The 15,434-nt window shown below is 35.2% G+C and overlaps 1 protein-coding gene across 2 annotated transcripts in view; it reads left to right on the plus strand.

Moving 5' to 3' along the window:
• LOC147834535 (uncharacterized) overlaps positions 1–8,658 on the plus strand; it is an 83,409-nt gene extending 74,751 nt beyond the window's left edge. For both annotated transcript variants that reach the window (XR_015504386.1, XR_015504387.1), the window contains one exon: positions 7,479–8,658. The gene's annotated coding sequence lies outside the window, so the exon portion shown is untranslated. The remainder of the gene's footprint in view (positions 1–7,478) is intronic.
• Positions 8,659–15,434: the final 6,776 nt, after the last annotated feature.

Raw genomic sequence — 15,434 nt, forward strand, 5'->3', positions numbered from 1 at the left:
GATCCATTTTATTTGCCATTTTATCTTTTATCAGGCATTTTTATCATGTTTAGTTTTAGTAATTCCACTTTAATGGCAATGAAAATGTATTCGCTCATTACAGAACAGCCTTATTTTAATGCCCTTGAAGTGATTGTTTTATATGCCATGTTAGTGACTTTAGAAAGAGGAACGCATTATTCACCACAGGACTTGTGCTGTTTTTAATCTGGCACACAGACCTGAAACATCTGCTTGCTTTTTGATATTGAAATTCTTAAGTGAAAAAACCTGTGCAGCGTCTACACAATCGAGTAGAGTTTCACATCCCAAATCAGCATAAAGTGCTTCAGATGCTCGACCAAGGCAGATCTACAGTTACCCAGATAGAAACAGATGTGTCCGTCAGCTAGGCTGAGATAGGAATTTGTTTCTTGTCCATTTTTATTGATGGGAAATTTGAAAATTTCTTGATGTTTTTAAAACAGCAATAAACGTCAGAGTAGTTTTGAATGTTTCTCAAAGTGCTTACCATCCCTATAACTTCATTCATGACTAGCAACATTTATTCGGTTGGCCGTTCAACGTCTGTCATTCAATGTTACTCAAGTTCTCTTCCCAAGACGAGGCACTAGAGAAATCTGACAGAACATAAACAGGATTATTTCAAATTAAAACCTTTATCAAATTATAAGTGATCTCAATGCTCAAGGCCCCCCCCCCCCATATATCTCCCAAATTTCTGTTTAACAGAAAGATTTTTAAAACAATTTTCTAAACATAATAGTTTTAATCCCTGTGCACTGTTCAAATCTACTACCTTTTAGTTATGTTACAGATGAAAACATCCACTGAATTAAACTGCTTTAAAAATGCATCAGATACATTTTTCTATTTTCTATTTTTTGTTTTATTTATTTATTATTATTATTATTATTATTACATAAATCTGTTGACCAGTCCTGAATAAAACTACTAAATTTTTTTTTTTTTTTTTTTTTTTACAGGATTTTAACTGTTAAATTGCCAAGTTCACAAATGATGTCACTGATTTGGTAACACAAAACCACACAAAATGACGTATTTTCAATATAAAAAGTAATTGTAGACTGATTTTGTTTAACCTTTTATCACAGTCGTGGACTTGTGAATGATTAGTAACAACATTGGCTTTGATGCATATTTTAGACTTTCATTTTTTTTTCTCCCTAATTTACTGTTGGTGGTTGTTTTTGCCCCATTGACGACCATTACAACCACATTTGATGGTGCATAAATACACAGTCTTTGTTTTTGTTTACTCCATGTAGTTCTGAAAGCTGAGATGCATATTTTGATTTTCTCAGACACATCAAGGTAAGTGTGTAAAGGGCACTCTCACACACTTTAAATTGCTGCTATGCTTCATATAATATTCAGAAACTAAGCTTTTTTGTTGTTGCACAGGCCTATCTAAAATGTTAATGGTGCCAATTGATGATCAACAGTAAAAATTACAAATTTTACCTCTTCCCAATAGGGAAACTCACCAACAATCAAAAATTATATGGTGTCATGGTTTGCAATCTAAAAATGAGGTTATAATGGAAGTCAGTGGGGCAAAAACAGCCCTAAACAATAAATTAAGGGGAAAAAGCGAAAATTAATAATAATAATAAAGAAAACAATGCATCAAATGCAATGTTGTTTCACATGTCCAAGACTTTGATAAAAGATTTAAAAATCCAGTTCACAATTGGTTTTTAGGTTGAAAATAAATCATTTTGTATGTTTTTTTTTTCACCAAATCAGTGACATCATTTATGAATTTGGCAGTTAAAGAGTTAAAATCCTGTAATGTTTTAAGCAATTTAGTAGTTTTGATCAGGACTGAGGTTGATTAACAGATTCTATGTATAAAAAAGAAAAAAATATTAATCTGATGCATTTTTACAGCAGTTTAATACAGTTTATGTTTTCATCCCGAACATAACAAAAGTGTAGTACATTTGTGTATTGTTGAGCTTTTTTTTTTTTTTAATTCAAAGAATTTTCTCAAAAAATATAAACTTTTAACTTTTACTTAAAAAGTTATTTATAACTTGTTAAGTAACAGTTTAGTAATGGACTATTACCTAGGTAACGGATAGTAATTCTAAAGTGTTACCTTATTTTTCAAGATACTAGTATTTAGTTTAAAGTGTAATTTAAAGGCTTAACAAGGTTAATTAAGCAAGTTAGGATAGTTAGGCAAAACATTATATAATGATGGTTTGTTGTGTAGACAAGCGAAAATAAATATTGCTTAAAGGGGCTAATAATATTGACTTTAGAATGGCCTTAAAAAATAACATAAAACTGCAACAAATAAGTCTCTCCAGAAGAAAAAAAATATAGGAAATACTGTGAAAAATTCCTCGCTCTATTAAACATCATTTGGGAAATATTTAAACAATTTACAAGAGGGCAAATAAGTTTAACTTCAACAACGTAGATGCATCGTACTTTGCAAATCGACTCCGAAGGCCACAGATCTGCAGTTTTTCCTCCACTTTGAGAAGCTAAAGTCTGAATCTGCAAGGATGCTTCTGGATTTATGACACATTTGGGACTCCAGCCACTGAGATTTACGGGTGCAATGACACCACTGATTACATTCGGACACCGAGGAGAAATGGACACATTTGTTTTTCGCCCCTTCTCCATCTTTAAGACCTGGACTTGAGCCGTCCCTGCTGGGATTGAATTTGGGTCTCTGTCCCCGTGTGTTATGGATGCACGCAGGCTAACTTGGACGAGTGCAAGTCGATAAATAACTCACGCAGACTGATGGGAAACTCATCTCTGTCGACGAGAAATGCAGAGACATTGTCGTGACCCCAGAAACCACACTTGCTGTAGGAGCTGCTCGACTCCATCGCACTCGTTTTGACAAATTTGTGAGTCTTACTGTGCGTTTCAGACGAGGCCAAACCGTGGACATCCAGAGTTCAGCCAAACCCAATACAGTCAGAAAGAAAATGCTAAGGACTAGAGGACTAAATGGCTTGATTGCCTTGTATTTTATGGCTTCCGACGTTTCCAAATGAAATGTCGAAGCAATAACAAGAGTCTGAAATCCATTAAGGAAGAAAAATGCTAAATAAAAGACAATGCTCATACTCTAAATCAGTCAATAAATTAGAAAGAAACAGTCAAATCAGATTGGATTGATATAGGCTGAGCGAAATAGCCAAAAAATGATCATGATAAAATATGTTGTGTATTATTGTGGCAGCCCGGTGCTCAATGGTTAACAATGTTGCCTAACAGCAAAAAGGCTGCTGGTTAAGTCCCGGCTGGCTCAGCTGGCATTTCTATGTGGAGTTTGTATGTTCTCCAAGTGTACATGTGGGTTTCCTTTGGGTGCTTCGGTTTCCCCCACAGTAAAAACACTTGCACTATAGGTGAATAAAAAAAAAAACTAAACTGGTAATCCTCTGTGTAAAACATATGCTGGATACGTTGGCAGTTCATTCCGCTGTGGCTGCCCCTGATAATAAAGCGACTAAGCCGAAAGAAAAAGAATGAATGAATGAATCTTTGCATAAAATCCCAATAGAAAAATGCAGCGTCTATGGGCAGGACAGTAAATGTGATGTTGTTCTCTCTTCTGGCTGCCGTTCTGTGTCACACGATTTCTTGGTCTTGATAACACCATCATTGAGTTTTTCTTTTACTATTTCAGCAAATAGGATTGGAAAAATAAAACTATTCGTTTTACTCTCCCATTCACTGCGCTCTAAGTTTACATGCATTCCAAGGTGCATTGTGAGTGGGCTTGACAAACCACCTATAGGAAACACACTTTCCTCTTAATTTGCATCACTTTTGTATAAACGCTGCGTTACACAAACCCAGTAAAAACCTGCTAAACTAACTTACACTTTTCATGTCAGCTGTATATTTCTATTCTCTGATGATTTGAAGTGCTTTTTAGTTCTGCTTTGAAGCATAAACATTTATGAAACATGCTATCCTTTCACGACAGAAAAATTAGATATTGTTATCATTTCATTTCTGACACTAAAAAAAAATCTGTAAATTAACAATTTTTCGTTTTTTTTTGTGTGATGCTTTTTTTGTCATGTTTTTTATTATTATTTATTTATGCTTTTTCTGTTAATTTACCAACTCAGGCTCATTATTTAAACGTACCCCTATATACATTTCTGGAGATCGCTAAATACATCCCAGGAGCTACATTTTTTGCAGGTTTTGTTTTTCGCAAATTCATCAGAGGCTGCTGTGTACGCTTTTTCAGATCTCAAATTTCTTTCGCGAGTGCCATTGGCGCCTGCTGTTCTCACGTACATCCACCAGAGGCTGCTGTTGACTGACGGACAGACTCACCCAACCCCTTCCCTAAACCCAACCAACAGTGTTTTCAAAAGCACCGATTGTCCCGATCACCCACTTCTCTAAACCAACCGACAAAAGCAATCCAGAAAAAGAAAAGCCTTAGCCTGCTTTTTACCATGTTTTTAACACATTCTCACCATGTTATTTACTTGCTTAATTTATTTTTGGCCTTTTATTTTTGTTTTACCTGCTTTCTGGAACCGTTTTTCGCCAAACTCAAACCCTGTTATAGCGGTCAAATCCTCTTTGCGCTTCAAGTCCGCTGACATGCGCGTCAAGCCACTGGACAAACTAGTAATAGCAGAAAGCCGTCCACACGGATATAAGCAGTCAGCTGCTTGCCCAAAAAGGAACAGAAGCCGTCACCGGCGTCATACCGCCCTGTAACGTTAGTTTTAAAGACGAAATGTAGCCATATAGTACACAGCTCTGGCTACATAATTTGCGCTCCCCAGAAATGTGTACGGGGCTACATTTTCAGAATGAGCCTGTGTTGCATTTTACAGACTTGTTTCTCTCTATATTATTTCTTCTTATTATTTCAAACTACTAAAATGTCATCGTTAATAGTCAACAAAACAGATATCAACATCCCTTAATACAATTCACAACCATAAATAAAAAAGAAATGTCAATAAAAAAAAACAAATGTAGATGAAAAAAATGTCAATCTTGAAATACAGAACCTGTTAATCAACAAATATTTCGATTTCAGGCAGAGAATAACCCTACAAAAGATATTTGTGCAATATAAGAAGGGAGACTGTTTTGATGATCACACAAAACAATGTGCCTGCCTGTCCGTCTGTCCTCAAAAAGACATGAAGTGTCTCATATATACGTTTGCCACAAAGAACGAGTTATGTGACATAAACCAGATGGACTCTTCAGTAGGATCCGACATTGTGTTTTTTTTTTTTGAGACCGCAGGCTTTGCTCATTCGCTCCACCCAGGCCTCTGCTCTCTGGCAACTGGGAGGCGACGCACTTTCATTCGTCTTCTCACAAGTTTTTGGGTGAAAAGCTTTTGGGAAGCTTTGTAAGATTGATGATGCATGGCCAATTACTGGCTTAGTCTCCGAGGCTCACAAAGAAAGCAGGAGCTCGGACGTAAACACACGGGACAAAGACGGAGGGGCTGGGAATACCTGTGGCTCCACCATATGTAAGACCATTCACTAAAAAGCTGTCTGGAGTATCAGCACTCTCAGAAAAATCCAAATATTCTTCATCATAAGCATACAAAACTTCCCAAAAAAAAAAAAAAAAAAAAAAATATATATATATATATATATATATATATATATATATATATATATATATATATATATATATTTTTTTTTTTTTTTTTTTTTTTGGGGGGGGTTTTTATATATATATATATAAATAAAATATATAAAATATATTTATTTTAGTATAATTATAATTATTTTAGTTTTTTTAGTTTTTAGTAATTATATTATTAGTAATTATTTTAGTTTTTAATTATAACGGTCAAATTTTCTTATTTTTTTGCTTATTTGCAAATTTGCTTTAAGTTAAAAAATGTTAATTAACAGTTGCTCATATTCAGTGGTGTTTTGTTATAAGAAATAACATAATTAATATAATATAATATAATATAATATAATATAATATAATATATTTTTTTATTTTAAAACTACAAAAAAATAAAATAAAAGTCACTTTTAAATCATATATATATTTTTTTTAATATTATTTTTACAGTTTAAAAACTTTAAATTTAAAAAAGAAACAGATTTAATACCCATAATGCAATTCAAACATGCAGATAAATAAAAAAACACCCATGAATCACAAAATTCAGAACACTGCGAATTATAAAAACATATTTTTATAGAGTAACTTATTTAAGTTAGAGATCTTTCATTCATTCATTCATTCATTTTCTTTCGGCTTAGTCCCTTATTTATCAGGGGTCACCACAGCGGAATGAACTGCCAACTATTCCAGGATACAAATTTTATGCAGCGGATGCCCTTCCAGCCACAACCCAGTTCTGGGAAACATCTATACACACTCATTTACACACACACACTCAAACACTACAGCCAATTTAGCTTATTCAATTCACCTATAGCGCATGTCTTTGGTCTTTGGGGGAAACCGGAGCATTTGGAGGAAACTCACACGAACACGGTAGAACATGCAAACTCCACACAGAAATGCCAATTGACCCACCTGGGACTCCAACCAGTGACCCTCTTGCTGTGAGGCGACAGTGGTAACCACTGAACCACCATGCCACCTAGTTGGCGATCAAAAACATTATTTTAAAGAGCTTTTTTTAGAGATTTTCTTGAATCCACTGGACATTTTACATCATTTTAATGTATTGTTAGGGTTAAATAAATGCTCATCTTCGAGTTTTCTATCAGAGAAAAATATTACATTTAATCCAAAAACAACTTCTTAAACTATTTTACTATATTTCAGTTTTAAATTATATTTTTGTACAAACATTCCTGTGTTTTAATCAAATAAATGCAGTCTTGATGATCATTTGAGACTTAAAAGTCCCACCAACTTTTTACTTCTTTAAAATGGTGTATGCCAATTATTTATGTCCATCGGCATATCATTCATTCATTCTCCTTCGGCTAAGTCCCTTATTTATCAGGAGTCGCCACAGTAGAATGAACCATCAACTATTCTGGCATATGTTTTATGCAGCGGATGCCCTTCCAGCTGCAACCCATTACTGGGAAACACCCATACACACTCATTCTCACACACTTATACACTACGGCCAATTTAGTCCATCCAATTCACTTACAGCACGTCTTTTGGACTGGGGGGAAACCAAAGCACCTGAAGGAAACCCATGTGAAATGCCAACTTACCCAGCCGGGACTTATACCAACGACTTTCTTGCTGTGAGGCGACAGTGCTAACCACTGAGCCACCATGCCACCCCATTGGCATCCATAACACAAATAATATATCTCCTATTATTTCTAAAATATCAAATTTTATGTTGTAGCACAAATAAAAATCCCCAAATTAGTTTGAGGTGACTAAATCCTGCCAGAAATCTGATTTTTGTGTGTGTTTGTGTGTGTGAACTCTAACACTCTCTCTCTCTGTTTTATCTCCAGAAGCGACTTGAAGACTATCTCCAAAAATAATCTCATTCCACAGCCTGATCCTGGTATTTGTGGACTTTGCCATCCCGAATGAAGACAGGAGGAGCCGGCGGTTTTGACGAGCACCAGGGCGCCATGCAAAAAAAAAAAAAAAAAAGGTTGTTAGACAAACTCTGACAACAAGAGGCTGCCCTTGAAAATCAATTATAAACACAGGAGCTTCTCTGCATCTGTTTCTGCTCGGCTGTTTTGTGGAGCTGTCGGGCTTGGATTTCGGGTTTATCCTTCTTTCTCTTCCATTCGGTTCAAACGGGCATCGCAGAAGGATTACAGCGAGTTTTTTCAGGCCATGGAGACCCAGTTTGTAAATCATCGATGGGTGATGACAGCTCATGGCACCCGCTGCTTATTGGGATGAGCAGTTTATGGGCGCAGTCGGGTGTTTTTTTCACTGCCCGGCCTGCTGTTCCCAACAAGTAAACAATCATAAAGAATGACTTTGACTGCTTAAAGAGGGCTGCAGACAAGTTTGCGTGGACGAGTTATGGGTTCTCTCTGTTTTTAAGGTCGTCTGATGGCCCTTCAGGATTCGGGTTACACAACCCGTGGCCCGTGGAGACTCTCAATTGTTTCAGCATGTCATCCTTTCACTGCAGCAACAAATGCAAAGTCCTGTGGTGCTAGTTTGGTTGCAAGATACATGAGTAATGCAGAGATTTAATCCTGAAACTGTTGAAGTTTAATTGAAGATGAAAAAAAAAACTTTATTTATTTATTTATTTCTCATCCTTCTATGTTATTGTTTAGTTATTTCACTTTTAATGCAATGGAAAGAATTTATTCTTTGGCATAAAAGAGAAATTACAGAAACAGAACCCACACATACAGATCCTGAGAAAAAGGTTCATTTTAGATGAAAATTTCAAATGGCCTTCAGTTGTTTTAGGAATTATGACAAAAAGGACAAAAAACAAAACAAAAAACGTTCATTTAAAATGGTGCTTTGAGGTTTTGGAACCTGCTGTGATGACTTTAGTGTACTACTTTCAGTGTACAGAGTATTTAGTTTATGAAGGGTTCTTTTTTTGTTTTTTACTAAAATAAACTAAAATAATTTATGAAGCACTAACATTAACAACAAAATCAATATTAAGCTGTAAATTGACTAATTAATAAACAAGCTCTAGACTGCAGTGTGTTTAATTTATGCAGTGTTGCTTATAATATCATTTAATTTTATTTTAGAATACAAATGTAAGAAACTTAAATAAAATGTAATACACACACACACACACACACACACACACACACACACACACACACACACACACACACACACACACACACACACAGTTGATGTCAGAAGTATTAGAGTTTTATCACAGTATGTCTGATATTTTTTCTTCTGGAGAAAGTTTTATATGTTTTATTTTGGCTAGAATAAAAGCAGTTTCTTTTTTAAACAATTAAAGGTCAAAATTATTAGCCCCTTTAAGCTACATATTTTTGATAGTCTACAGAACCAACCATCGTTATACAATAACTTGCCTAATTACCCTAACCTGCCTAGAAAGTGTCTAGAAATACCTAACCTGTATAGAAGTGTCTTGAAAAATATCTAGTCAAATATTATTTACATCATGGCAAAGATAAAATAAATCAGATGTGTTGAAAAAATCTCTCCGTTAAACAGAAATTGGGGACAAAAATAAACAGGGGGGCTAATAATTCAGGGGGGTTAATAATTCTGACTTTAACTGTATATATGCCCCAGATTAATAAAGAGACTAAGCCAAAAAGAAAATGAATGAATGAATGAATGAATGACTGACTGACTGACTGACTGACTGACTGACTGACTGAATGAATGAATGAATGAATGTTTCATGTAGTTTGTGTGTAGATTTACATTTCTCCATACAGTATAGACTGTGTAAACCTGTTATAACCTGAAACTGTTTAGTTGATTTACCTTAATATCTATAATAATGCACATATAGTTCAATTAAACATTAGAAGGCAGAAGATGTACTCACCTTTTTAGAGTTAACTCAACTAATCATTTTAAAAGCAACAGGTTTACTCGCTTATTTTAAGTAAAGTCAACTAATCATGTTTTTTTTTTTTTACAGTGTATTCCAGTACAGTACAATGTAAACAGTTTCTTAAGTAAACTGTATAAACCTGTTATAACTCGGAACTGTTAAGTTGATTTAAGGTAATATTTACAATAATGCACAGTTTATTACTCAAAAATGATAAGGCAGCAGATCAACCTTTTATTAATTAAACTCAACTAATTAAATGCAACAGGTTTACTCATTTAAAGTCAACTAATTAAGTTTTTTACAGTGTATTCCAGTGCAGTACAATGTAAAAAGTTACTTTACTTAAGAACAATGTACAAAGCCATTGTATCTTTGCACTGTTAAGTTTTTTTATTTTTATTTTATTTTTTATAATAATCCACACAGTTCATTTACTTAATATTTTAAAGGCATTTTTAAGTGAAGTCAACTAATCCCTTTTAATACAGTAAGCAGCCATATTTATGTTTACTTCAACACAAAGAACTTCTAAACCCACTCCTGAGCACATCATATCATATATCTCTTCCACCAAAGCTTGACCTTAAAGAAACCCTTCAGTCATGGTGTTTTTGTTCATCTTTTCTTTCTCTCAGCACTGAATGAATGCTTACAGTCCACCTCAAGATGCTGCATTGTGTTGTGATAATAAGCGAGACCTGTGCCGTGTGTTAAGCAGATCCATCCAGTCGGCCTGCATTGTTGAAGCTCTTCTGACCATCTGCTTCTCAGGTCAGGATGTTGGAGGTATGTTCAGTTTTACGAGCTCTCTGAAGCTTCAGTCTTTAGCCTATGGAGCGTCTCATTGCATTATCACACACACCTCTATGGAACAATGGTCACTTTAGGATGAGGGCAGCTCTTTAAGCGTGAGCATTCTTCATTCGCATCCTAGGCTACAAATGACACTTGAGATACATCAACATATGGTTGCCATACTGATAGTGAGCTACAGTTGAAGTCAAAATTATTAACTCTCCTGTGATTTTTTTCCTGCTTTTTCTTTTTCAAATATTTCCCAAATGATGTTTAACAGAGCAAAGAATTTTTCACAGTATTTTCTACAATATTTTTCTTCTAAAGGAGATTTTTTTTTATTTTGGCTAGAATAAAAGCAGTTTTCATAAAAAAAAATAAAAAAACATTTTAAGGTCAATATTATTTGCCCTCTTAATATATAATTTTTTTGATTGTCTACAGAACAAACCATGTTTGGCTTGCCTAATTAATTTCCTAGTTAACCTAGTTAAGCTGTTGAATTGCACTTTAAGCTGAATGCTAGTATCTTGAAAAATATCTAGTAAAATATAATGTACTGTCATCATAAGAAAAGATAAGAGAAAGCATTTATTAGAAATTGAAACTATTGTGTTTCCCAGTATTGGGTTGCAGCTGGAAGGGCATTTGTTGTGTAAAACGTATGCTAGTTCATTCCGCTGTGGTGACCCCTGGACTAAGCTGAAGAAAATGTTTTGTTTAGAAATGTGTTTTAAAAAATCTTCTCACTGTAAAACAAAAATTAGAGTAAAATATAAAAGAATTAAAATTGACAAGAAGGGTTAATATTTCTGTTCTCAACTGTACTGTATATATTTGTTTGGGATCAGTAAGATTTTTAATGTTTTTATAAGAAGGCTGTTTTATTTTATCTTATATTTTTATTTACTTATTTTATACTTCGTAATCATTTTATTTAAGAATATAGACAGTCTGTGAAGGATTTGAAATATTATTACATTTTAAAATAATTGTTTAATAAAGTAAATTTCTCTGATTTAAAATAATAGATTGTAAATATTTCACAGATATTTTGTAGAGACTCAAGTGAGCAGACCAGACTTTTAAAACAAACCGCAATATGATAAAAATTTACAAAATAATACTAAAAATAAAATAGTATAATTAAACTTAAGATGAAACATGTTTTTTAAAAATAGAAAAAATATATACAGTAAATACTACACACACACACAGACACAGACACACACACACACACACACACACACACACACACACGCACACAGACAAAGACACACACAAACAAAGTGCTAAAATGCAATAGTTTTAATTAAAATTAAGGATTTATAAAAACAAATTCATTCTACTTTAAAGTATTTCTAAATAGTAATAGTGACACTACAAATATGTCATTAATTATTGAGTAAGAAAATGAAATGTTTTCTATTTGTCAATTGTTAATTAAATGTTAATTGTAAATTTTTATTATTACAATTTAAGTTAATATTGTTACAATTTAAAATAACAGTTTCATGAATGGGCGAAGCAGTGGCTCAGTAGGTAATGCTGTCGCCTCACAGCAATTGTCTGTAGTGTATGAGTGTGTGTGCGAATGTGTGTGTGGATGTTTCCCAGAGATGGGTTGCGGCTGGAAGGGCATCCGCTGCATAAAAACTTGCTGGATAAGCTGGATACATTTTTTTTTTTTTTTCACTATTAAAAAACAATTCTGCTCTGAATGGAAGTGTTTTTTTTCCCTTACCTTACAACTCGCTGACATGATCATTAGGTCAGGATGTGCATGCACACACATGCACTAGATCTAAATCACAAAAAAAAAAAAGTTACACGATTAGATTACAGTGCTAAACAATAAAAGCACATCAGACTGTATAGTAATGCAAGCTCATTTAGTCTTACAGATCTGAAATCAAAACCAGCTGACACACACACACACACACACACACATACACACAAAGTGTGCAGGGTCAAATCTGTAGACCTGTGTGTGTGTGTGTGTGTGTGAACTGAATAAAGCTCATGATCTGTGGCTGTTAAACTATCACTCTCGTTCATCTAGCCGGAGCTCAGGTCAGATTATCTCAGGCTGTAATGAACAAGATGAATCAGGGAAATGGCTTGGTTTATATGCAGGGTTTTAGCCATCAGGACTTTAATTCTTGGGGGGGGGGGGGGGGGGGGAAGAAATGCAAGATCATCGAGAATTGTCTGAGTGTGTTTACTGATAAAAGTGAAATCGATCTGCTTAGTAGATGTTGAATGAAGAGTGTCTCTATTTCCTTTAGAAAGGAGGCTGAATCATCTCAGATAATGCAAACTGCTGTATCAGTATTGGGAAATGATGTTGCACACTGGAGATGTGCATTAAGATAGAAGCCCATCGCATATTCAGCCATGACTGTGATCACAAATGTAAATAATTGAGCAGATGGAGAGGCTGCGCAGAGGACAGGGAAGGAGAGGGAGACAAACCTTGAATTACAGTAAAATTTATAGTTATGCACATCATTTGAAGAGGACTTGTTTTCTGAGTGCATGAGATTAAAAAAAAAAAAACTAATATACTAAGTATATTATAATAAACTTTATACACTCGCCGGCCACATTATTAGGTACACCTTACTAGTACCAGGTTGGACCTCCCTTTGCCTTCAGAACTGCCTTAATCATTTGTGGCATAGATTCAACAGGTACTGGAAATACTTCTCAGAGATTTTGCTCCATATTGACATGATAGCCTCGCACAGCTGTTGCATAATTTTGAGCTTGCACCACATTTTAAAAGTGCTCTATTGGATTGAGTTCTGGTGACTGTGGAGGCCATTTGAGTACAGTGAACTCATTGTCGTGTTCAAGAAACCTGTCTGAGATGATGCAGGCTTTATGACATGGTGCGTTATCCTGCTTGGATGTAGCCATCAGAAGATAGGTACACTGTGGTCATAAAGGGATGGACATGGTCAGCAACAATACTCAGGTAGGGTGTGGAGTTGACATGATGTTACTAAAGGGCCCAAAAGTGTGCCAAGAAAACATCCCTCACACTATTACACCATCACAACCAGCCTGAACTGTTGATACAAGGCTGGATGGATCCATGTTTTCTTGTTGTTGACCTCAAATTCTGACTCTGTCTGAATGTCGCAGCAGAAACCTGGACCCAGTCTGGCCATACTTCTCTGACCTCTGGCATCAACAAGGCATTTGTGCCCACAGAACTGCCGCTCACTGTATATTTTCTCTTTTTCAGACCATTCTCTGTAAACCCTAGAGATGATTGTGCATGAAAATCCCAGTAGATCAGCAATTTCTGAAATACTCAGACCAGCCCATCTTGCACTAACAACCATGCCACGATCAAAGTAACTTAAATCATCTTTCTTCCCCTTTCTGATGCTCAGTTTGAACTGCAGCAGATTGTCTTGGCCATGGCTGTTTCTCAATTCCAAGAACGCAGAGAACGGACTTGTGTTCTTGTGGAGACCGGTCTTGCCAGGTGTCATCGGGAGAACAAACTCAGGAGACCGCGAGGGCAGAGAACCTGCCCTTTGAGAAATAAACACCCTTAATGTGTTTATTCCTTTATTAAGATGTTCATGTTGATGTTTATTTTCACCGTTTCAGGGAAACCGCTGAGGATAAATAAGTGATATCTCTGAACTTTAATAATAAATCTAAATAAAATGCTGCTCTTCCCACCTCCTGTCGCAATGACTTCTGGGACTTCCAGAGCGAGTTCGGTGCTCAAGTCGGCATCGGTGCATCCTCGATATCAAGATCACATCCGGGAAGCTTCATGCGTACTCCGTACTTGCGTTCTTGAGTATTGGAACTAAACTTAGACAGCTGATGATGACATTGCACGAGACCACGAGGACGCAAGACCGCTGAAGAGCGCATACTGAGAAACAGCCCATGTCTAAATGCCTAAATGCATTGAGTTGCTGCCATGTGATTGGCTGATTAGAAATTTGTGTTTAACGAGCAGTTGGACAGGTGTACCTAATATATTTCCCGGTGAGTGTATTTTTTGGTGCATTTGAATAAAACCGATTTTGTACACAGATTTATTTATTAAAATATTTTTTTTATTATTTTATATATTTTTTGTTCATCTTAATTTTTCCTCTTTTAAACATTTTTATTTACAATTTTTTTTCTGATATATAAATTTGGGTGTAAGGATGACGCAGTAGCGCAGTAGGTAGTGCTGTCACCTCACAGCAAAAAGGTCGCTGGTTCGAGCCTCGGCTGGGTCAGTTGGCGTTTCTGTGTGGAGTTTGCATGTTCTCCCTGTATTCGCGTGCGTTTCCTCAGGATGCACTGGCCTCCCACAAGTCCAAAGACACACGGTACAGGTGAGTTGGGTATGTTAAAATTGTCCATAGTGTATGTGTGTGAATGGGTGTTTCCCAGTGATTGGTTGCAGCTGGAAAGAGATCTGTTGCGTAAAACATGCTGGACAAGTTGGTGGCTCATTCTGCTGTGGTGACCACATGAGGAATTAAGCCGAAAAGAAAATGATTGAATAAAATTTGGGTGTTATTTTTTTTAAAGTAAGCATTCTTAGATTAGCTTCAGATTTGACTTCAGTATTGACTAATCTAATGTGAACAATTACTATAATATTAAAGCATCATTTAGGAAGCAGAGATTTGTAGAGGGTGTACTAATATATGGTGAGCACCAAATGAATGTGTTTATGAATGTATTATTCTCAAGCTGATATAACTTTTTAATCATACTATAGCATTTAACAAACACATATTTTAGTAATCTATTTATGGGTTTACTAAAATCTAATTAATTTCCTATCTATCTATCTATCTATCTATCTATCTATCTATCTATCTATCTATCTATCTATCTATCTATCTATCTATCTATCTATCTATCTATCTATCTATCTATCTATCTATCTATCTATCTATCTATCTATCTATCTATCTATCTATCAAGGTGAAGTCAAATAATAACTCATGGTAATTACTTATTACTTATATAATTTAGCTTACTTAACCACATTGCTGGTGTTCACGAGGCAAAAACAAATACATGTACTATTTAAACATTCATTTATGGTTTACTGACTAACTTGTTATGGGACACTTGTTTTTCGTGC

This window comes from Danio rerio, chromosome 12 (assembly GCF_052040795.2).
Source record: "Danio rerio strain M-AB ecotype USA chromosome 12, GRCz13ab, whole genome shotgun sequence".
Taxonomy (NCBI): domain Eukaryota; kingdom Metazoa; phylum Chordata; class Actinopteri; order Cypriniformes; family Danionidae; genus Danio; species Danio rerio.